Raw genomic sequence first — 24,597 nt, 5'->3', positions numbered from 1 at the left:
ATATTTCTGCATTTTCAGAAATGTGGAATAAGTTGGCTTTTAGCGTAAGGCGTTTAAAAACATTTTTATTATTTTGTAAAATGATTTTGTCAACACTTTTATTTTTACGGCAATGATTCACATTCTATCCAAAAGAAAGTATGTCTACTGGCCTCTCAAAATGACAATATTATATACCTCTATACAGGGTGAGTATTTAATAAGTGCAAATATTTTCAGGCTTGTGAGATCTCCATAAAAGAAACATTTTTTCTTTACCATTTTTCAAATAAATCCAAAATAAAGTTCCGAAAAAAGTGATTTTTTCCTTTAATTTTGAGAACCACTGGATCTTTTCTGGGTTTTCTTTCTTGTAAATTTAGTATACTACCTATGTTGCCATATTATCAAGAAATTACTTTTAACTAAAAACAAAAAAAAATATATTTTAAAAAATCTAAATTAAAAAAAAATCATAATCGTATTTCTGGGGTCGAAATATATTACCCCTAAAAATATTTGCACTTATTTAAGACTCACCCTGTATAATTAACGAAAAATTTAAAACAGAAACTGGTAAAAAATAATAAATAAATGGAATAAATCAAATATTTTTTCCACTTCTTCCCGAATTTTTTGAATCAGCGCCCTCTATATTAGATATGTAAATAGTTATCCAATTCATTTGATATTTTACTCAACCCATGACACTATTATACATATATCAACAGAACAAATATACATATACTTAAGTCTTTAATTAAAAAAAGTTTGGTGTCTCTTATAATTTAATAAAATACTATAATTATTATAATCAAATACGATCTTTATTAATAAACCTGTTTAATAAATAAGTGGCAAATTTGAGTAGCAAATAGCATATTTCTGTTTAATCAGATTTATATATATTGGATAACTTTGTTCTGCGTACAGTTTTGTCTATTCATATTATCTGTCTGAGATCTGAGATCTCATATCTTTGCTCTTTCAGAAATATGCAATAAAATATGCTTTTAAAATATAGATGTTTAAAAGAATTTTTATTATTCTGTAAATTGTATTTGCTCACATTTTTATTTTTACAGCAACGAGTTACATACATCATACATGCTAACTATTTCATTTAATTATTATAAATACCATACGATCCAAAAAATACGTTAATTGTCTTTAAAATGACAATTGAGTACACCTAAATATCATACGATTGAAAAAAAAAACGGCGTCAAAGACGGCTAGGGAATGAAAATCGATGATAATTTTGGCGAAGTCAAGCCCTAGACATCATGACTTGGCATGTACTTTTTTGAAAATAAATTTGTGTGTCTGGAAACGTTCTATCCTGTTTAATCTTTCTTTAATTAGTGTTGATTTTGACAAGTTTAATGTCAATTTTTAGTAAAAGACGTCTAGAGATTGACCTCGCCAAAATTAGTATCGATTGTTATTCCCCAGACGTCTTTGACGCCGTTTTTTTTTCGTATCATACGGTATAACTTTAAATGATTAATATTTGTAAAAAATGTTTCCCGAAATACCAATCATTCAAAATAGATTTGTGTATAAAAACTTTATTTTTCTAAACTAAATACCATTTTTTGACAATGTTTTATGTTAAAATTTCATAACTGCCATTCAAATCTTAAGTGTAAAACCACTTCGTACACTCATACTATATATGTTGTAAATATACTTTTTATATTTATAACATTTTTTCAAACATTAGAGAAATAATGGCAACCTCAGATGTTGGGAAAATGGTATAAATATAAAAAATTATGTGAATATACCAATTGATTTAACACTTCAATTTAAGTTTTTTCAAACAGTGGAGTTAATTGAGTTGTACAGTGAACGGCTCATACGAGTATAGAGCTATATGAAACCGTTTGTTCTTGACCATACTGAAAAACAGAAAACGCTCCTGTTAAATCATCAATTTATACTATTCTGTTCCTTTACATAATAAAATATATATGTATGTAATTGCAAAATTTAATATGTAAACTTCGAAAAGCTAAATTAAATAAACATGTGAAAATGGGACCTTTTAAATATTAAGTAATTTCTAAAGCATCTTTGTGTTAACTTTCTTTCACAACTTCCATCCCACAGTATACCACAACCAAGCTTTAAACCTCAGATCAGTGGTTATCGCCCTAGATTTAACACCATCCTCCGAAGTCAGATATGTGTTATGCACCACGAAATCAAAATCACTTTTACTTTCAAGTGGCTTCCACGAAAACATATGGTTTGTGTGCGTTTGTACCATTTCTCGCTCGACCTTATTAACAATTACGTACAAGGCGATCTGCGCCCACTTGATTTTAAACCGCAAGAACAATGAGGGGCACTGATGGCGGGCACCGGCAAAGTGACGAAACGTCGCGGCAAGTCGGTCGGGCGCAATCAGCGAAAGAAGATGTGGGACATGCCGCAAAGAAATTACATAGTACGTGGAAGAAATGGTCAAGTGACTTTGGGAATAATACCAAGGATTCATAAAATCTAAAATGTTCTTTTTCACAAGAGTGGAATGTTTTCCTGTTACAAAATATATTATTTGGTTTCTTCCTCAGATAAATAATATAAATAGCGAAATCTTACTGAACAAAACGTACAAGTACCCAAAATAAAACAAGAACCCAAGATATACAAACCAGATATAAACAGAAAAATATTAAGTTGTCACCTATTGATAAGAAGTGACAACTTAGCAATAATAACGAAGATTATCTACCTATACCGATTTGGTCTTCGAGACTGTGCGGTCTGGATTTTAACGTGTAAGACAGTAATGTAGACAACTTAATGGAAAATCAAATGTATTAAAAAGAGATAAAAAACGGCTCCATACATTTCTTCTATGCGGTATTGTCGGATTATGCATCAAAATTTCAAACCGCACAAGTAGGCGTTTACGAAAAATATTGCATCTATCTAGGGTTGGAACTTTATTTTTTACTATTCATTACTCATTTTACTACAACTGTAATAGATTATATTTAGTTTAGGTATATTATCTTCATTTCAGTAGTATACATGGAAGTTTTTAAAATAGCTTATATTTTTCTACACACATTGTTCTACAAACGTAAAAAAAACGGTAACACTGTTTGCCGCTTTTAATTTTGTCTCTCTGTCTGTCAACCGGTCATTTATATTGTTCTTTGCACCAGCAGGGTATGAATATTAAAACGTACGATAAAGAAAAGTATCAGAGACAGCTGGGGTATGGCAATTGATCATAATTTCGGCGAAGTCGACTCCTAAACGTCAATTACTAAAAATTGACATAGAAATTAATAGAAAATTTAATATAAAAAGACTAGAAGAGTAGAATGTTTCCAGGCACAAATCACAAAACTATGTGATTTATTTTTATCTATGTTTATTTACGTGTAGTTTCCTTCACAATATACTCTCTTTGTAGTTAGGTCCATTGTTGTCTATTGTTGGCTATGCGGGCCCAAGTAATTATTAGCTTATTCCTGCTAGTTTCCTAATATCATGGTTTGGTCTTGTTCTAGGTCTCTTCATTCCTCGTGCCAGGTGTTCTGCCTATTGCCACTTGAGGGATTTGATTACTGTGGGTGACATCTAATACCTGGGCCTTTTGTCGTATCCACTCTATTGTTTAACGGTTTTTTTGGTTATTCCCAGCGAGCGTTGTGCGACCTACAGTTTCCTTCTATTATCCGTTTTAAGTGTCCAGGTTTCGCATGAATATTGGTCGAATCTTTTCTTCTTTAGATAAAGTGGCATTCTAGATTTAAATATAATTCAGATTTTACTTTACACCCAAAACCAGTGAATAATAAATTTACAGAAAAAAATAGCTTCTTTGTCAATAACTAATCCGGTCACTAATCCAGAGAACAGTCCTCTTTGTGGTCATACTGTTTTATCTTTTCTCTCACATATTGAAAAAGTCCTCTTTTGCTACTACCATTCGTTACAGCAAAGAATTTTTTTTACATACAAGAATAAATATTTGTACAAACGATAAACATTACTTACTGTTAGATTTGAAATAAAAATAGTTTTGTAGACATAACTTATGGGTAAATTCTTGACATTTGAAACGAGGCTTCAAAAAACTTCTCGCCCGTGGCGCTTTTTTACCCTCTTGTTGTCTATTTTTTATTCTGAAAGTTGCCAATCCTAAACTGAACTAAGAATTAAGTGTATATCTACATCTACGCTTTTAAATTCCGTTTAAAGGTTTATTCTCACTATACATTCCGTATCCGCTCCTTTCCGTTTACGTAAAATATTGTATCATTTAAATGAATAGGACAATATGCGTTCCGCTTCCGTGCCGTTTCCATGGTTACGTTTTATAGTAAAGTAAAACTAAAGATTTCAGTTAACGTTTCCTTTTTGCTGCCAGGGCTAATCTGGACTGGGCCTACTTTGTTTACGCGGAATCCGAACCGCGGTCCTCGGCCATATCATGGTCAATGGCCTACCGACTTGGCAAGTGTGTAAATCGACTCTTACTCACGAGATATCCGATCCCATCCAGCCTCGAACCGGCGTGAATGAGCAGTGTGTGTCAATAGATTTTACACTTGTGCCTTTGGACAACAGCACAATACAGAATTTCGAACCGGTCACCCGTCCACTAGTATCGCCTTACGTCGCTTAACTTCGGTGTTCTAATGGGAACCGGTGTTTCGACGTAGCTGGGCCGTTCCTACGTTTTATAGTATGAATACAATGAATTTATACGGAACGCATATAGAACGGAAACGGAAGGTATAGTGAGAATCAACCTTAATTTGGCAATAAGTAGTTGATAATATTTAACTCAATTTTTTTCTGGTGGATGTTGAATAATATATTATGCCAATACATTATTCCACATGTTTTAATAATTTATGGTCTAATATATTTCCGGTTAGTTACTTCAGTTTCTTGAATATGTTCCTCTAAATTTACCACCTTGTATAAATATGGGAATCATTGCTTAAGGAACAAACGGATTGACATAATTTAAAGAAAATTAGATAAAATCGTATAAATAAACAGTATCTAAATAATCAAAACAATCACGTCAAATATTATTTTTGATATATGTTGTCATAATTGTTTCAAGTACCATTTGATTAAATACCTAATTCGATTTCACAATACGTATAGGTACGTAGTTTCCCAAAAACCGTTTTATTGATAAGTCTATACAAACAAAATTGATTGCAGCAATATAAATAAAAATTGCATGGAATTCGGCAATGAATCATTCGTTAAATAATCAGTCTGCATAAAAATGAGAATTGTTGTTTGTGGTTACATAAATGGGTTAATGTATGGTCATTTTTCATGGCGCTATCATACCTAGAAAAACCTACACCGATTTTGAAATAACTATAAATAAAAAGAGACACAAAAGTGCGAGAAATATATTGCTCATTTCGGGTTACGAAGAATGTATTAAACATTCTCATAAATGATATATTTATGAATTATTAAGTAAAGAAAATGTTATTAGGCAAACAAAGATTAATTAGTTCTAACATTAAGTACAACATAATTAATATTATTTGGTTTTTGAAATATTAAAGTACGAAACTAAGCCTTAAGACGGATCAACTCAGTAAACTATCAATTCGAAGTTGGTCAAAGAATGCCTAGAAGGGCTGAGCAAATTAGGCAATGAAAATAAAGTCCTCCTACTCTGGGTGGGAGCCCACCTAGGGATAGAAGGTAATGAAAAAGCGAACAATATAGCTAGAAAAGGAGCGAACATACCACTAACTGAACCAGAACATGCTTTCCAAGTGGAAACCCACTTAAAGCGGAACTCAACAATCTCGAAGACTCCATCCGTAACCTGGAAGGGGAATGAAAAATAGTGTTTGGGAGGTAGTACGGCATACTAAAAGGGCTTTTAGACGATTCTTAGAATCAATTGAGCCAATAATAGTCCTATACAAAGTGTTCAAAATCATTTTTGAGGTATTTGTGATTTTCAGTTTTCTCCAATTTGTTGGGAACTCTTTTCACATCATATTCTGTATATTTATCAGTAGATACAAATCAATTATAAAAATTTGTTTGGAGTTTACAAATAAAAACATATCTAGTTTTTATTTCCCCTTTTTCTACTATTTGTCAAAAATAAATAATTAGAACATGTCGATTTTATGAATTTTACTTAGTTATGTTCATAGATAAAAGAAAATAATCTTCTATTAAGATAGATATGAAACTTAATAGTAAAATTTTGGGTCAAAGCGCCCCTCCGTGTTCTTAGTAGAGACTACGTTTAACCCAGCGCCTTCGCCTTTCCTGCTGTAAATATTTTTTATGTTTATATTTGATTTCAAAGGATTTAGTTTTAAAGTTACACTGATATATTAGTATATCAGCGTAACTTTAATAAAACATAAGAATATATATATTTTACAGTTTACTAAATATAAATTTTGACTACACGGTAGAAAGTAAATCACAATATTTGATAAAACTTATAAGTATACTATTTTTACAGTTAATAAATAATAAAACTATTTCTGACTATGATATTTAAAATTTAAATAGATAGAATATTAAAAAACATACCGGTATTTGCAGACGCAGGCCCAAATTCAATAAAAACCAAAATTTTTCCTGCGAATATCGGGCTTTTTTCACAGAAAAGGTATTTATTGATTTATCAACAATCATTGTCAAGTTGACAATATACAGGGTGTTTTCTAATTAGTCTAAAAAATTGTGGTGTGATTCCTCATGTGTTCTTAAAACATTTTTTATATAACCATTGGGTCTAAAGTACTTCCTTTCTAATCTACGGCGTGTTAAAAATAAAAAAAAATCGATATTTTGCTTAACATAAATGGTACACTACTGCTTTTTTAAAGAAAATATTTTTTTTTGACTGGCCATCCTTTTTCAACAAAATTGATCTTTTGAGTTTTTCTTGTTCATTAAACGGTTGCCGAGATAAAAAAATTATTTTTTTTTATTTTTTATATTTTTTATTTTTTAGATTTTTTATTTTTTAGATTAATTAGGAAACACCCTGTATATGCATATCACAGGCAACCAAATAAACTAGTAACCTCTAAAAATTATTTTTCCTACCACTAGCGACGTACCGTGTTTTTAGTGAGTACTAAATTATTTTATCAAAATTTCACCATATAAGTTTCCAGGCAATGGTTATGTTCCAGTATAATATAATGAATTTTAATTATTACAACATTTACAATCTTATTTTATACCGTGTGGTGCATAGTTGTTGGAAACATAGGAAATCTCATGCAAATTTTGAACTGGTCAAACACTGGCTCCCCTATTAATTTTTCAGCTAAGTCGTAATAGGTTTTTTAAAGATCTGCGTATGGCTGAATACACATGCCAAATTTGAACAATTTTGGACAAGTCGATTTTAAGTAATTTAAGAAAAACTGAATCTATTTTTAAATTAAAACTGAACAGGTACCTAACAATGCAAAACCAGGAAAGTACCAACGTAGGGTTAGTTGGGATAATGGTAAACGATTTAATCACAAAAATATTTTAACAAGGTATAACCAAGTTTGTATCATTGCCTGGAAACTTATATGGTGAAATTTTGATAAAATAATTTAGTACTCACTAAAAACACGGTATGTCGCTAGTGGCGGGAAAAATAATTTTTAGAGGTTAGTTTATTTGGTTGCCTGTGATATGCATATACAGGGTGTTTCCTAATTAATCTCAAAAATAAAAAATCGTTAGAAAACGGCTTAAGGCGGGCTTTTAATAAGTATATTTATTTGTTTCTCGACAACCGTTTGATGAACAAGAAAAACTCAAAAGATCAATTTTGTTGAAAAAGGATGGCCAGTCAAGAAAAAAATATATTTTCTTTAAAAAAGCAGTGGTGTATCATTTATGATAAGCAAAAAATTGATTTTTTTAAATTTTTAACACCCTGTAGATCAGAAAGGAAGTACTTTAGACCCAATGGTTATATAAAAATTGTTTTAAGAACACATGAGGAATCACACCACAATTTTTTTAGACTAATTAGAAAACACCCTGTATATTGTCAACTTGACAATGACTGCTGATAAATCAAAAAATACCTGTTCAGTGAAAAAAGCCCAAAAAAAGGAAAAATTTTGGTTTTTATTGAATTTGGGCCTGCGTCTGCAAATACCGGTATGTTTTTTAATTTTCTATCTATCTAAATTTTAAATATCATAGTCAGAAATAGTTTTATTATTTATTAAATGTAAAAATGATATACTTATAAGTTTTATCAAATATTGTGATTTACTTTCTACCTTGTAGTCAAAATTTATTTTTAATAAACTGTAAAATATATAGTATATTCTTATGTTTTATTAAAGTTACTCTGATTACTAATATATCAGTGTAATTTTAAAAATAAATCTTTTGAATTCAAATATAAATATAAAAAACATTTACAGCAGAAAAGGCAAAGGCGCTGGGTTAAACGTAGTCTCTACTAAAAACACGGAGGGGCGCTGTGACCCAAAATTTTACTATTAAGTTTCATATCTATCTTAATAGTAGATTATTTTCTTTTATCTATGGTTTGTATAACTTTGAAATATTGACGTTTGCACTGAAAATTCTAAAAAGGTATATTTTAAGACACTTTGCTTAATAGGTGCTTTCATGGATACCTAGAAATTTGCAATAGATTCCAAAAAAAAATGTTTACATTTACCCCATAGGAAAATCAAATATTGTCCTATTTTGGAGTAAATGTAAATATATTCTTTAAATGGGGTAATAATGAACCAAGAACTATACAATACAAGTTTGTTTTTAGTTGGGTTTGGCAAGTATATCAATGTGATTAAATGTTTACAATTTTCCCCATGGAACAAAATAAAACATTTTATTATAAAGACAAATTATGTAGTACTGTTTCATCAAAAGTGTACAAAAAATATTGAGGTTTTTCAAAAACATGTATTTTTCCGGAAAACGAATATATATTATCCTCTTTCCTACAAAGCTAACCAATACATTTTAAACGTTTCTCTTTTTTTGGTCCTTTTCATATCTGTCTTGGAGTTTATCAGTATTTACTATTACCCCAAAATCAAGTTGCCCCGCAATCCTGTTTTACTGGGGTATTTATAAACACCTCTATACTTCATTTCCCGTAAAAGTTAATCTGAAATTGTAACATGAATTTTACTAATACAACTCTAAATGAAACTACTATGTATATAAATTATCTTACATTATTCATAAATTGAAATTTTTAAACAAAATTTCGCTAAGGTATAAAACGTTTTACAAGTTTTAAAGCAACTCTCCAAACAAAATGTTTTTGCACCAAAACAAATAGTACTAGAAACTCATTTAATCAAGTCAATACACATCGAAGATGTGGGCGCCACTGTAGCCAGTCGACTTATTCCCTACATTCCAAATTCAAAAGTTATTGGACCTGTTTACCATTACCCCAACTAGCCCTACCTTAAGATGTCATCCTATAATTCTCTCAATGTCTAATTATATTTTCTAAACATTAGATTTTTGCCTCATTCAAACCACTTTTAAATTACAAAAATGTATTTCGGGGTATATGTATTTCGGTATACCGTGGGTATTATAACGTAGTAGTGTAGATAGTAAAAGAAATGACTTTTGACAATAATAAAATCATAAGTTGACAACTTAAGGTATGTTGATATTTTACTGGTTTGACATTGTTTTGGCAGGTTGTTCAGTTTTAATTTGAACATAGATGCAGTTTTTCTTAATTTACTTAAAATCAGCTTGCCCAAAATTGTTTCAATTTGGCATGTGTATAGAATACGTAGACCTTTAAAAACCTATTCACGACTTAGCTGTAAAATGAATAGGGGACCAAATATTTGGACAATTTGCACAGGATTTCCTATGTGTCCAACGACGATACACCACCCGGTATATGAATGAGATAACTCTGCTGATAAACTAAAATTCAAGTCAGCCACATTGAAAATTGAAACCTCCAGCAGTCTCTCCAGTTTTGTTGATGTACTATTTCCTTAGTCCTATTTTAATGGTTTCTGAAATATTCTTCATACAATACTTTTCGATAAATCCATAAAACTTTATTTCCATTTGTCAAGAACTACTTGGCGGTCACTATGTTGTTACTATAGCAGAAAATATTACCCTTAACAGAGCATTAAAACACTATCTAATCGAACCAATTTAAATGACTTATGAGGCAATATCGGAGACAAGACCGACTCAAAAAAGGCGAGAATGCATTGCAAAAGTATATTTAATGCCGCGGTGACACAAGCGGTGACGTCGAATGGCGCGTGGGTTTTCTCGTTAATGAGTCCGATATGAATTTATTAGGAATATATTTAAATACCTGCTGCCGCTCGTACACGATAAATAAGCCCATACAAACGAAGCAGGCGTGGAAAGTATGACAATTGCCCGGCCACGAGAAATAAACAACTTTCCAAAAGGTGTTAAAAACGCAATGGAGGAGCTTATATGAAAGCGGTTAGTGAGGAATGCCTTTTTTTGGATGACTATATCTTATAAATGCATGTATGCGACGATATCGTTAATTAAATATTAATAGCAGCGTTATAAATATTTGATGTTTGATGTTAATGACGTTTTTTCGGACCTAAATGATGTGGAAACACTCAATTTTGAAAATGTGACATTATCTACATTAGAGATGATTATATCCGGATGAATACGAATCCACGGACCCCTCTCCGATGCCGGTACTGACGGATGTAGATCCTGCTGAATATCGACCTCTATTCGCGGAACTGCATTGCTGACAGCCAACCGGTCACGTCCAAAAAATATAGCAATATGCAGCGAAATAAATCAGTACTGGAGAATATCGGAATAAAGAGGGAATTGTAACTGCTGCTGAGTTGTATTTACTGTTTTTTAAGTTGACTTTCGCTGAACCGTAACCGTATTCTAAATTATTTTGTATTATTTGAAATTTGTGTCTCGTGTTACCTTTATTGGTAAATTTAAGAAATTATGGAATATGTTATAATTGTACAAGGTTCGCCAAAGAAATCAGCAGACAAAGACTACGTTCAAATTTAATTTTTTTTTCTAAAAAAGATGCCATTTATTTCTTAAAATATTATCTGTTAAATACCGATCATTTTACTTCTAGCATGAAATAATTTCTATGCGGCAGTTTTGATGGAAGACTGTACCCAAGTAGCATTTTTAGCCACAAAATCGAAACAAAATCTCTGCTGAGAAACACTGCAAAACAGTTTCGCGTTGTTGACAGGTGACTAGTTGGAAATTTCTACACAGATAACGCTCTTTACTTTCGCTGCGTTCATCGAAATTAAATAGAAAGATTTTCGAAACACGAGTTTCTCTCTTTTTAGACAACAATATGATATAATGCAGATGATTTGAGTCCGACTCCATGTCAATTTTATAAAATAATGAATTAAAATTCCGCCATGTTGGCTAGTGATAGGTGTTTTTAACTAAAAATTTATGTTTTTATCGGTTGTTGAGCTTTTAAACTCATAAGAACGCGTTCTACTTACATTAATTTATATATTTTTATTTTCAGAACTATCATATAGAAATAAAAATAAAAATATATATTTCAAACGAAAATATTTTGTAGCAACAAATAATGATATAGAGGCATTAAAAAAATATGAAAGTACATTATTAAATTAAACGATGAATTTGCTTTTTCCAAACATTTTTTGTGCGAAAAAACCTGAAAACAAAAATCTTAAGACAAAAAAAGTATGGCGGAGGTCGACATCGTTGATGGTTGTTTTCCTTTTTAAATCCACACACAGACGTAGACTATTTGGTTTGGTATTTTGTTTCTTCACATTTAGAAACAGTAGCTGCTGAAAACAAGAACATTTTGGACACAAACTGCAGGAAGTGTTTCGAAACATTTCCTCTAAAGTTTTGATTCGGCTAGTGCCACCACATTGGAAACACATGGAATAAATATATAATAATAAAATAAATAAAGGATAAATAACGCCATATAAAATATATATGTTTTGAAAATGTTTCCTATATGTGGCATACCGTTTCCATTTTGTGTCAAGAAACAGACACGATTATTATAAACATTACCTAAAAGTTGTCCAGAAAAGCTACTTGCGTAGCCATAAATTTTAACCTTAAGGTACCTCTACCAAATAAATAGAACAGATAGCTGTTTCCGTTACCTAAATTTCTGAAACCCGTTCTGAAAAAAATTCTGAAAACCTAATGAAGGCAAACATCAGATTTCCCTAACGGACTACAACATTTTTGAACCCGGATTGCTTCATGAAAAACAAAATTTAGTTAAATTAAAATTAAAGGTTAGAATGGTATAGATCCAGCAGAACTAGACCCTGGATGTAGGTCCATGAAGCTTAATGCAACTCCGAACCCGACTCTTTTAAAATACCGCCTCTACCCATCTCTAATCTACATTAACGTCCCTCTTCAATTTCCCTCATCCATCTTCTCACATTTCTTTAGCATCTGCTCTTTCTGCAGATTCTCTAAGTTCTAGAGTGGTACCAAAGTTAAAATATGTGTATTATCATCACGTTCTCACAGCAGCAAAATAAATCACTAATTCACCACAATACACCAAAATACGCTTATTACACTTACAATGGACGCGCGTTTCGCTATCCGTTTTAACAACATCAGCAGATGATTTAAACTCAGTTTTAATCACCTGCTAATAGTGCTGATGATGCTAACATATATCCAGTATTTAAAAGCAAAGTGTTTTGGTATTTTGTGATAAATTAGTGTTTTATTTTGCTGTTGTAACACCAAAGCTTTCAACCCCCAACTGTAATTCTCACATTTTGTTGTTCTTTTTTTGTAACATAAATTCAAAGCAAGAAACGGAAATTCAAAATTGACAAAACTTTCACGAAGGTTAGCACTTCAAAACGGATCATAAAATTAAGAAACAAATACAAAAATTTACTTACAAAAAGTAACTTTCTTGCGAATAACGACAATCTCCTTGGCAGATCGCAACATTTTTCACTACCGACCAATTTTACCAAACTAAAAAGCAGTTGGGATCAATTTTTTTCCTAAATGTGTTTTTCTTCCACATCTCTATAGAATTAAAATGATTGAAACAATAGGAATTTTATTGGCGTGGGTGCAGTAATTACATGTTTGAGCAAGAGTAATTAACAACCTTATCGGTTAGGCGTCAGAGTATTCGATTAATTAGTTTCCCAAGGAGAACGGTAACTGCATTTTGCTGATTAAATTAGAAAATTAGCGGCAAAATAAATGCGTTTCCTGCTATTCAGTCTGCCAATCGATATAATATTATTATGTTTAGAATATGCTCTTATATCGATTAGTCAATAATATATTACAAAGGGAGTAGTAGTAACTGTTGAGAGATTAACTAAATCTTGAGATATATTAATAAACATTTCCCTGCAAGCTTTGAATACTATTTTATTTACAACCACACCATTAATTTAATTAATAGGGTCAGAAGCGGACTAGCCATATAGTCTGGGCATTTGCCAGCCGGTCCCCAGCCCCGTCCCCCCTAGCTTATGATCTACAAATTAAATTGCTAATTTAAACATTTAGAAATAAGTCCGCCTACTCTGGGTGCCATCTCACCCAGAGCTATCTTTCTAGCTGATCTAGCTAGAAAAGGAGCGAACACTTCAATAACTAGACCAGAGCTGTTCTGCTTCCCAAGTGGAAATCAACTTAAAGCGGAACTCAAGAATCTGGAAGATACCATCCATAACCTGTAGGTAATGGAAATCCTCCAACGGTCGAAGAATTTTTTTACCACACTCGAAGAATGTTAAGGTTATGGTTAAGGTACGACCTATCTTCGGATTGTCACGGGGCTTGTGACAAAACAATCTCACCTCAACGAAAAGGTCAGTAGGTTGAAGCTAAGAAACAACTGCGAATGCAGATAAATTCTGTGGGAAACATGGGGAAACACCCGCGAGACGACAACCATGAAGTTTGGTACGACTGATATCGGAGATGGAGAACTAACTTCTGTAAATGATGCTTCCAAAACCAAGTACTCCTATCCCTGTCCCTGGGATACAAGTATTTGGGCCGAAAACTAAATACTCCGAACCAATAGGCACCTACCCCAGTATACTTCAGGCAGAAATTTACGCTATCGACAGATGCGTACAATTTATCTTAGTTAGGAACTATCAAAAACAGGAAATTGCCATCCTATCCTAAGCAGCACTTAACACGATCAACTCAGTAACCATCAATTCGAAGTTAGTCAAAGAATGCCTAGAGAAGCTCAACAAATTAGGCAAAGAAAATAAAGTCCTCCTACTCTGGGTGCCTGCTCAACAAGAGATAGAAGGCAATGAAAAAGCAAATGATCTATCTAGGAAAGTAGCGAACACTCTACTAACTGGACCAGAACCGTTCTGTTTTCCAAACGGGAACCAACTGAAAGCGGAACTGAAGAATCTGGAAGACTCCATCCGTAACTTGGAATGGGTGTCCTCCAACGGTCTAAGACACTCGAAAAAGTTCCTCAGCACTTACGACCGGGAAAAATCAAAGGTTTTCTTTGATTTAAGTAAAAACAATCTTCGGATTGTCACGGTCATTCTAATTAAAACAGATAAGTTAAAATAATGATTTAATAACACAAACATCCGATACGCTACTGAAGCAGGTTAGTCAAATTGACGTATCTAAATTCTTTAACATCCAATCTTTGACAAGTAGTAAATAAGGTTTCTAACAGGACACTGTCTCCTCAACGAACACCTCAGTAGGCTGAAGTTGAGAAACAACGGCGATTGCAGATTTTGTGGGGAAAATGGGGAAACACCAGAACACCTTATCACTGAGTGCGCCGAGATGACCACCATTCGTGCCATGAACTTTGATACAACTGATGTCGAGGATGGAGAGCTGGCCTCTGTAGAGCCGTCTCAGATACTGGCTTTTGTTAAAGCCCTGAGACTGTATGATGAATTATAACTCGTTATAACGCAAGAAAGGGGAACACACAATAGATCTATAAGGTCGCGGTGATTAACTCCCCTCCTAAATCACATTCTGTAAAACCGTCTCTCTAATACGTTATAACTGAAGAAAAGGGGACACAATAGATCTGTAAGGTTACGGTAATATTCTGAGACTATCCCTGATTTGTTTTTTTTTTTTGATTAACAATATTTACCAAGTGATAATTGTGTCGTGGAATTTGATGCCATTTTTTAATATAATAATGTTCCTTTCACACAACTGTCAAGAAATTTAAATGACATTTTAATTTAGATATAAACAAAGAATATACCTAGCTAGAGATATAACTATTTCTCTCTTATTCATACGTTAGGTATATGGGCTGTAATTATATTGGGTAATATTTAATTTTATTTACGATTCTAGTGACCAGTTATTATGACAGTTCTTTGTCATTCTTTTTTAAATATAGCATTAAAAAATCGTCTAAATTATTATGTATAAATTAACAGACATAATTTGAATATGGAATCACTCATAGGAAAGGAACAGGAACAAAATAGTCATTGACGACTACCAGAAGCACAATCACGAAAATTTTGTAAATTCTCTAAAGAACATAATCATATCATCTACAATATATGATAAGATATAACAAATATTTTCTCTAGTATTTAAACAACCTAACAAATGTTGATAAGATTCGACCTTTGTGATAAAATTACTAGAAATAACTTGTAAGCACTACAATACAATAACACTTAATACTAAATTCTCATAATAGAAATTCGCCCTTTAATTTTAACAACAAAAATCACATTTCGCAAAAGACAAAGTAAACAAACCTTAACTGTATTTTTGTTTTTTGTAATAAATAGTCAAAATTTAACTTATTTAAAACAATCAAAGTTTATTTTACAAATACTTTTTATTTACAACCATATATGTAATGTTGACGTTACTGACTATTTAAAACTTTGAAAATTTTTAAAATCACATTATCTATCTTTACATCCCTCACTGCGACTTTCCTGTCTTCTGCCTTTTAATTTCTTATGCTTCTGAACTTTTTGTGGCTTCTTGAAGTTCTAGTAGGGTACCATACCAATATCAAAATACTGATACTATTTTTTATCATCACTTTCTGACAACATTTTAGTTGTCTTTGCTACATACGTTCAAAAGAACGAACAAGAATTTATAAAAAAATATATATTTAGTTTAGATAGACCTTTTTTCCGAGATTTTTTATTTCCCAAATAAAATAATGTGTATATCCTTTTTTGGTTAAAGCTGGAAATGTAAATGAAATTGTATGGGAAATTGTATTTAAACCTCTTTTCTTTACTGCTTCGAAATTCAATCTTTAGATTATTCCTTAACTCCATTAAGTGAATGAACTGAAGAATATGTATGTAGCTTCTCCATTACATTCTCTTTACTGATAAAAAAATAAGTAGATATTCGCACCAGAAATCAAATTGCAAAAGCATAAACTATTTTCAAGTTCGAATGTAAATCTTCTGACCTGGTTCTGACCAAGAATTCTATTAAACCCAGAATGGCCTTAAGGCAGCGATGTCTAATTTGAACAGGCAAATTCTCAAGGACACCAAAACCAGTCTTGATAAAATTTAAAATATTCGTATAACCCGATCTTCACTTAGAGAAACAGTTCTTTGGTCTTGTATTTATTTTTCTAATAACTGGTTTTATACCCTCCCAAAAATTATTACTATTAGCATTAAAACAGTTTTTAGTTAAGTCCCAACATAGGATGACCCTTTGCGTGTTAGCCTACATAATAACACATCGCGAATAACCTTGAGAAGGTCACCAGAATTTGAAAAACAAAGCGGATAGCCGAAAAGACCAGACCCGTCTACAGCCTTCTTTGCTTTATTTTCTACCGTTCTTTCAGACTCATTTATCATTTCAGATAATACTGGGGCCATTCCAGATTTAGGAGCATGTCGTTAAACTCTCGATTCTAATTAGTCGTTAGATCGTTATACATATACATAATACAGATAAACGTAAGTATGTACATGTATAAATAAAGCATAGCGGTCGTAAAGCATAGTTAATTGTAGTTCTATAAGGTATAATTACGGTCTCGTGTTAGAACATCGTAAGTTAGATATAGAAATTGATTTAACATACATATATCCAGTTATTTTCGAGTACAAAAAGCAATATGCGTGATGAATAAATTAGAACATATTCGACAGTTTTCTTATTTTAAATAATTTCAGCACAAAGTAAACTACCACTAAAAAACTTAAAGAGATCAAATATTTATCGTCACATAATATTTCCTTTTTACAGGCAACTCTCGAGGTACAATAGTGCTTCTGATGGCATTTTACAACCTCATCTAAAGACATGATGTTTTTTTGTACATCCGCTGGCATTTTAACCGTCGTATTTGCCGAAATTCCATCCACCTCTGAAAACGTAGATGACTAACAAGTCATTTTAAGGTTTATTTATGTCAAAGAAGGCATTATATATAGATATAGTAACTTCCACAAGCAATATACATATATTTCCAAAAAATATAATTTTAATACCAAATACAAAAGTATTTTACTTTCACTATACATTTTATAGTCTTCCCATCTATTTTTTAACCTCAAAATTCAAAAAACAAACTATATTATTAAAGATCCCGCAAAAACCTTAACAAACAAAAATCCAAAAAACTCATTGAATTTTCTTCCCACGGTAAATATACGTTCTTTTTCCATCACTGACAGTCATCACCGAGTAAATAAATATAATTAAAAACCTACATGACGCTAATTGTAAGGAAAAAGGCAGTGTTTCGAGATTGTGTTCATCAAGATTAATCGAAAAAAAAATACAGTTCTTTGTGCATTCTAGCTAGTTCTCTCTCGGTTCCAAATGATAAAACACAGTACCTCTTGGAACTATTTTGCATTTTGGAAAGGCAATTCAAGATCCGTGGTAATAGAATAAATTAAGAACAAATAGAGTTTGGAGTATTATTTTTAATTCTAATGCAACTTTGTACACTAAACATATGAACAATATGGTATTATGTCGTCATAAATATATTAATTTCTCATAATAAGAAATATTTAGTAAACTAGTAGAAAATATATTGTTTTTTATTAATATAAAAATCTCGATAACAATATAAAATATAACTGTATCAGCAAAATAAAACACTAATTCACCACAATACACCAAAACACTGTTACTTTTGCACTGGACGAGCGTTTCGCTAACCATGTTAAAACTCAGTTTTAATCATCTACTGATGATGGTAAATGGTAACATGATTAACTGGTGTATTGTGGTGAATTAGTATTTTATTTCGTGTTGAACACCAAAGGTTCCAACCACCAACTGTAATATAAATATCATTTGTATGTTTACCCGAAATTGGCAAATGAAACTTGTTTTGCTTGGTTTATAACATAATTTTCCCATATTTGTAGGACTTTAGCTGTTTAGCTTCCAATGTGTATAAGGACCGAGACAAGGACGTAAAAATCAATACATTTTAAAGCAGATACAGCTTGCCAAAAACCTCCCATAACTGGTTATTCATGTTCCAAAGTTTGTGTGGCTCAGTCCTATTGAATATATCAACTTCCATACTGGTATTACGTTATATATGAGTGAAAAAACTGGTCACCAAATACAAATACGTTCATATTTTCTCATATAGTCTGTTATTCAATCAGGATTTAGGATGTTTATACAGGGCATACGAAATTGCTTAGACCAAACTTTAACATAATTTCTTTAAAAATATTTATAAAATTAAGCTGGTAAACTTCGATAGATGCTGGTGAATAAAGATAGATCTTTAAACTTAATCTGCCAAAAAACAATGTATTTTTGATATTATCATCTCTATAAATTTATAAGATTGTGTCAATTGAATTTTACTATCTTAACAAGAAACTATCGATACAAAAATAATAATTGAACTGTTTTTCTAATATTATTAGTCATAAAGTGAAAAAATATTGGATTAGATTAAAAATAATAATGACTTTATATTGATAAGTATCGATTTAACAAACTATCTGACACTTAAAAACAATACGTCATTATATTCAAAACTGTCAAAATGACGTAATCTAAAATTTTTATACTGAAATATTTCCCTCCATATGAGATTAACAATAATAAAACAGTTTTGTATCGAAATAATAATAAGCCATTCTTTTCAAAATGGAAAAATGTAATTAAAATTTGAAAATATATATTTATAATCCATCAAAAAATTACAGTATGATATAAATATGTATTTAAAAAAATATTACTGAACTTTAACTAAAGATTTTCTTAAGTTCATAGATATAATTTATGATGTAAAACTCAATATTTTCATATAAATATAGTAAAAAATAATCTCGTTACAAATCTATTTAAAGCTAATAAGATTTTTCTTTGGCAACTAAGTTTTTTTTTAAATTGGATGATTAGCAGCAATAAGTATTCTGCAAATACGTCACGAAAATCAACATTTTTTGTGCACATAATGTGTGATATACAGTATGACCCCGGATTGTCTTTACAAGATGAAAAACTTTTTTAATATTTAAGTAACATAATTTCGTTTCATCATTTGAGGGCTGGTTATTATTAATATCTACTAATGTCATATTTTGCTGTTGGTAAAGTACCACCTTTTCCGATAACTAATATCACCTTTTTTGTAGCACTGAAGTAAATTGTATTGATTTTTTATTATTTTATGCTCCTTCAACATTTTTAATTACTTATCAGCAAAAAAAATGACGTTAATCAAAATTAATATTTTTTTTATAAAACGGTATGGAAATTTGGAAAAGTATAAACGGGAAGCAAGCCACAAATTTAAAAAGAATGCACTCATCTCAGATGGTTAGTTCAAAAAAGTGTTTGCCCTTGTAAAGGCCTTCCGGAGACTTACTATATTTTTGAAATCAGAAAAAAAATGTGTAGTCTAATACACTTCTAATATACAGAGTGTCCCATTTAAAAAGTATAGTATGACAGCATATTATGACATTTTGGTACTACATAACAAAACTTCATTTTAAATGACTGTTCTCTCTCCAAAAATAAAAAAGTTCTCTATGAAAAAAAAATTTATTTATTTCTTTTTAGTAAATAACTAAATACAACTGAATGAATTAGGAACGTTAAGTTACTTAACGCTTAAGTTAAAGTATTATTCTGGTTCAATGACAAGTTAATTTTCAAAACAATAGTAAATCCGTATATTTAAAAACAAATGATATTATATACCAAGTAAATAACAGTAAGACAACAGTATACAGTACATAGATAAAGAAAATAGTGTTACGTTAATGATTACAATTAAAAGAAAAAAAAACATGACAAGACGTTATAAGTGATATTAAAGTTTATATTCAAATTAGATATGTGACGTGATAATTCCGAAAAAGATACATTTTTATAAATAATACATATTATATATTGAACAGATTTCGTTATACTTGAGTTTTGTTTATTAATTATTGTTTTAACTTCAAATTTATTCACTATTTTAGTGAATTTTTTATTCAGATTTTTATCATATTGAGCTTAGGTAGAGTCTGTCCAACGAATCAGTTAAAATTTTGACAAACGACATCCAAAAAATTATAGAAAATGCAATTTGCCGACAGTCAACGATCATCTCGCTGGGCATATTATTATAATATATTGTATTGTCCCTTTTATTTTAATAGATGATTATTGTAAAATCACCAATAAACGAATTTTCAATATTGAGGCACAACTCAATTTACTGATATGATCCTAAATTTAACCAGCCTGGTACATATTATTAAAGTTGGTTCATTAAAACTTTATTTATATAAAATTGAAAAAAAAGAATTTTATGTGCCCGAACCGAGGCCTGAACTTTAACACAAGATAAGTAAATCAATTAAGAGTGACTAATTATTAAGCAATTAACACAAATTTATTTGCTTTATATAAGAGGTCCTATTATAATAATGATATTATCAATAAATAAATATACCGCATTATTGCAGTACTTCTAGGATATATAAAAAATGTTTACTGTAATTTACTTAAATCCAGACTAAAATAAATAAATAATGATATAATAATTCCATATTTCATATTATAAATATAGGAATAAATACAATAAAAGTAAATCCCAAGCAATGTCATTTGTTTGAAAATCAGGTTTAGATTCCAAATATTATCATATTTAAATAACAAGTTTCTCTATTTAAAGAAATGACGTAAATATTCAATTTCTGCGATTGGGTAAATTACCTACTTAGTTCCAAGAGTTTTTGATGTCTAGACACCTTTACTTAATTACTAATTTAATTTGGTTATAAGTAGATATTTTAATATTTCTCAGTAAAAAAATATTACTACTATTTAAAACTAGAGAAATACTACTATTTAAAACAGTTTGTATTGAACTAGATATATTTGATGATAATCTGAACCATCTAAAACTTTTAGATATAAAATTTATCTTGCATACATAAAGAAATTCTTTCCAAAAAAATCCTTTATGGGTATTTCGCCACTGCACTGCAAGAAAATCTACAAAATAAAATAATTATTTTTTGTAAACACTTCTGCGTTAAACCTAAACGGACGCTGCTTGTCAGAAGTTATGTTTATAGTAATACAAATTTGCTTAGCAAAGAAAAAAAAATAATGCTTAACGTTTCGGAAAGTTATCTCTTTCCGTCGTCGGAAGCAAAAAAATACAAAGAATAAAGAAAAAAACTATTTAAAATATTTAAATTCAACTATTCGAAAACACTTTACTTTTTTAAAACAGATACGTCTACAAGAAACCGTTGACGTTCTGTTAAATTGACATTTTTAGCACCAAACTTTCTGTATTAAGAGGCTTTTTTAATTCATTCTAATAAAAATAAATGTATTGCTCATGCATCTGTAGATGTTAGTAATGTATGGCAATCGCTTCTTTGATTTTAAAGAACAATAATATATATTATAGAAATATTATATTATTATATATATTATATTATATTTATAGAAACAAGATAAATAAACATAACATACGTAAAATTTAGAAATAATCATACAGAAAGTTTGGGGCTTTTTGGTTTTACCTTATTAAGTAATTGTTATCAGGTAGTAATTGGTTAATTTTGAAGTTTAAATATCAGTTAAAAATGTCATTTTAACAGAAGGTCAACGGTTTCTTGTAGACGTATCTGTTTTAAAAAAGTAAAGTGTTCTCGAATAGTTGAATTTCAATATTTTAAATAGTTTTTTTCTTTATTCTTTGTATTTTTTTGCTTCCGACGACGGAAAGAGATAACTTTCCGAAACGTTGAGCATTATATTTTTTTTCTTTGTTAGGCAAATTTGCATTACTATCAACATAACTTCTGACAAGCAGCGTCCGTTTAGGTTTAACGCAGAAGTGTTTACAAAAAATAATTATTTTATTTTGTAGATTTTCTTGCAGTGCAATGGCGAAATACCCATAAGGATGTTTTTGAAAAGATGAATCCGCCACATAGGTATAGACATTTTTTTCATAAAGAAATTGTTCAAAGGTCCGATCTGCAAATTTTGTTTATTGATCTTTTTAAAATGAAAATTTTAAACAAAGTTTCATTTAAAAAAATTGGTCAAGTGCGAGTCGGACTGGCGCACGAAGGGTTCCGTACCATTCATTATCGATACAACATTAGACACTATATTATTATAAACTTTTTTTCCGATTTAGCTGAAATTTTGAATACGCGTATAAGTAATTTAAAAAAATGAAGAAACACATTACTAAAAATTGTATTAATCAATAATAAATATGTAAAAAGTAAAAATAAATATGACAAAATAAAAAAAAAGGATTAAAAAAAGTCGCCTTGACTAGGATTCGAACCTGCCTTACTACGGCTCCAACGTCATAGCAGCGTAAAGTCCGAACGCTTTAACCACGCGGCCACCGAGGGCTTGAAAGATTCTATGTAAAATTCTTACTTAAAAGATAATGTTTAGTGAAAGTACTTTTTTATTTATAAACATTTACTTAATTCTGTTTTTAGAATTTGTTCTTATAGCGGCAACATAGATACATTATCTGTAAAAATTTCAACTGTCTAGCTATAACGGTTCATAAGACCTTTGTGATAGACGGACGGATAGACAGCGAAGTCTTAGTAATAGGGTTTGGTTTTTACCCCTATACGTTTTAGGGTACGGAACCCTAAAAATACACCAATTTCTCATAATATACCAAAACCCTATTTTTAATTCGAATGCACGTTTTGCTAATCATGTAAGTATCATCAAATGATTTATATTTATAAACTCAATTTCAATAAAATTGATGATGGTTAGCATGGTTAGTGCGTCCAGAGTTTTTCAAAATAAAGTCTCTTCCGGTTTTGTAGTAATTAGTGTAATTTTCAATTGTGTAGCATTAAACGTTTCAACGTCAATTCTATTAGTGTTATTTGCTTATAATAAAGAAAAGTTCCTAAGATTAGAAAAAAAAATTGTTAATGAGTTAAATAAAAAAATTGGTAGTTACAAGCTAGACAAATTAAATAATAAAATAAATTTTGTAGTTATATTAATACCTCGACTGAATAACAGATTATACCTTACCCTATTATAAAAATTAAGTTATAAACAAGTTCATTTTCCAATTTAAAGTGACCTGATATACAGTTTTTATGATTAGATGGGATAGGAAAGAATAATGACTTGGTCTTTAGATACATTCCAAAATTTCTTGTTATATCTCAAAAGAGATAAATAATTATATTTAAACGATCTTTTCAAAAATTAAGTTGGAAACGAAAGTTATATATTCTATTTAAAGAAATGATACAATGTGTATTTTTGTGATTAGATAGACTAGTTTTTCCTTCAGTAAACTCACGTACTTCTTGATACTAATTATTAGCACGATCATGCAGAGAAATAGCTACGAAAAAAACTGTATTTTCTCCGAAACACTGCCTCCTCCGACAATCAGCTCTACAAATATACACAACTCTCAGCAGACGCACAACAAACACAAAACCTAACCTGGTTTCGGTACGAGCCGAGTACCGATAGGAAAAAAAGGCTGGTGGCAGTACCGCAGGTGATATTTCCGGGTGGCACCCTACTAGGCAACCCCGAGGTACGTCACGGGACGACCCTTCAACCGCGGCAACGTCGATTAATCCACCATATGCCCGTATTTTCGTTTCGTTTTTCGATTTTTGCCCACGTAAAAAGCGTGCGGTTCTCGCTAGCGTTCGACGATAAACTGTTTCACCTGCTCGGCCAACGTTGCCAGGTCGTGTTGCAGGATTTGATCGCAGTAAGGTGCTCCTCTCGCGGGTCCTGCAAGTCGAAGTAACACCTGAGGTTAGGAAGCCGGAAGAAAGACAGGCGCCCGTTCTGAATTAACTTATGATTGAGATATTTGTACCAATTTTAAAACACCTTAGATTGTGAGATGGTTATTGGCCAATATTATATTATTCTACTTCAATTCCACTGCGATCTTTACAGATCTGTTTATGGTTCTCTAGAATTATATTCTCCAGTAGTATCCTTTTCACAAAGTTTAATAAGTAGGAAGAGGAAATCGACCGTATCGGGTGCGTCACAAAAAGTCAGAGGTGAGCCACTTTTGAGACGCACTAA

The 24,597-nt window shown here is 30.9% G+C and overlaps 1 long non-coding RNA gene across 1 annotated transcript in view; it reads right to left on the bottom strand.

The window, feature by feature from the left end:
* The window catches only part of LOC115874209, a 59,941-nt gene extending 35,741 nt beyond the window's left edge, over positions 1–24,200 (bottom strand). Inside the window, exon 1 of the long non-coding RNA XR_004048796.1 lies at positions 23,989–24,200. This is a non-coding gene — a long non-coding RNA (uncharacterized LOC115874209). The remainder of the gene's footprint in view (positions 1–23,988) is intronic.
* Between the last annotated feature and the right edge of the window lie 397 nt (positions 24,201–24,597).

This window comes from Sitophilus oryzae, unplaced genomic scaffold (assembly GCF_002938485.1).
Source record: "Sitophilus oryzae breed Bouriz unplaced genomic scaffold, Soryzae_2.0 scaffold_1242_pilon_pilon, whole genome shotgun sequence".
NCBI classification, from domain to species: domain Eukaryota; kingdom Metazoa; phylum Arthropoda; class Insecta; order Coleoptera; family Curculionidae; genus Sitophilus; species Sitophilus oryzae.
The sequence above is the reverse complement of the archived record's forward strand: the minus strand, read 5'-3'. Positions and strand labels throughout refer to the sequence as shown.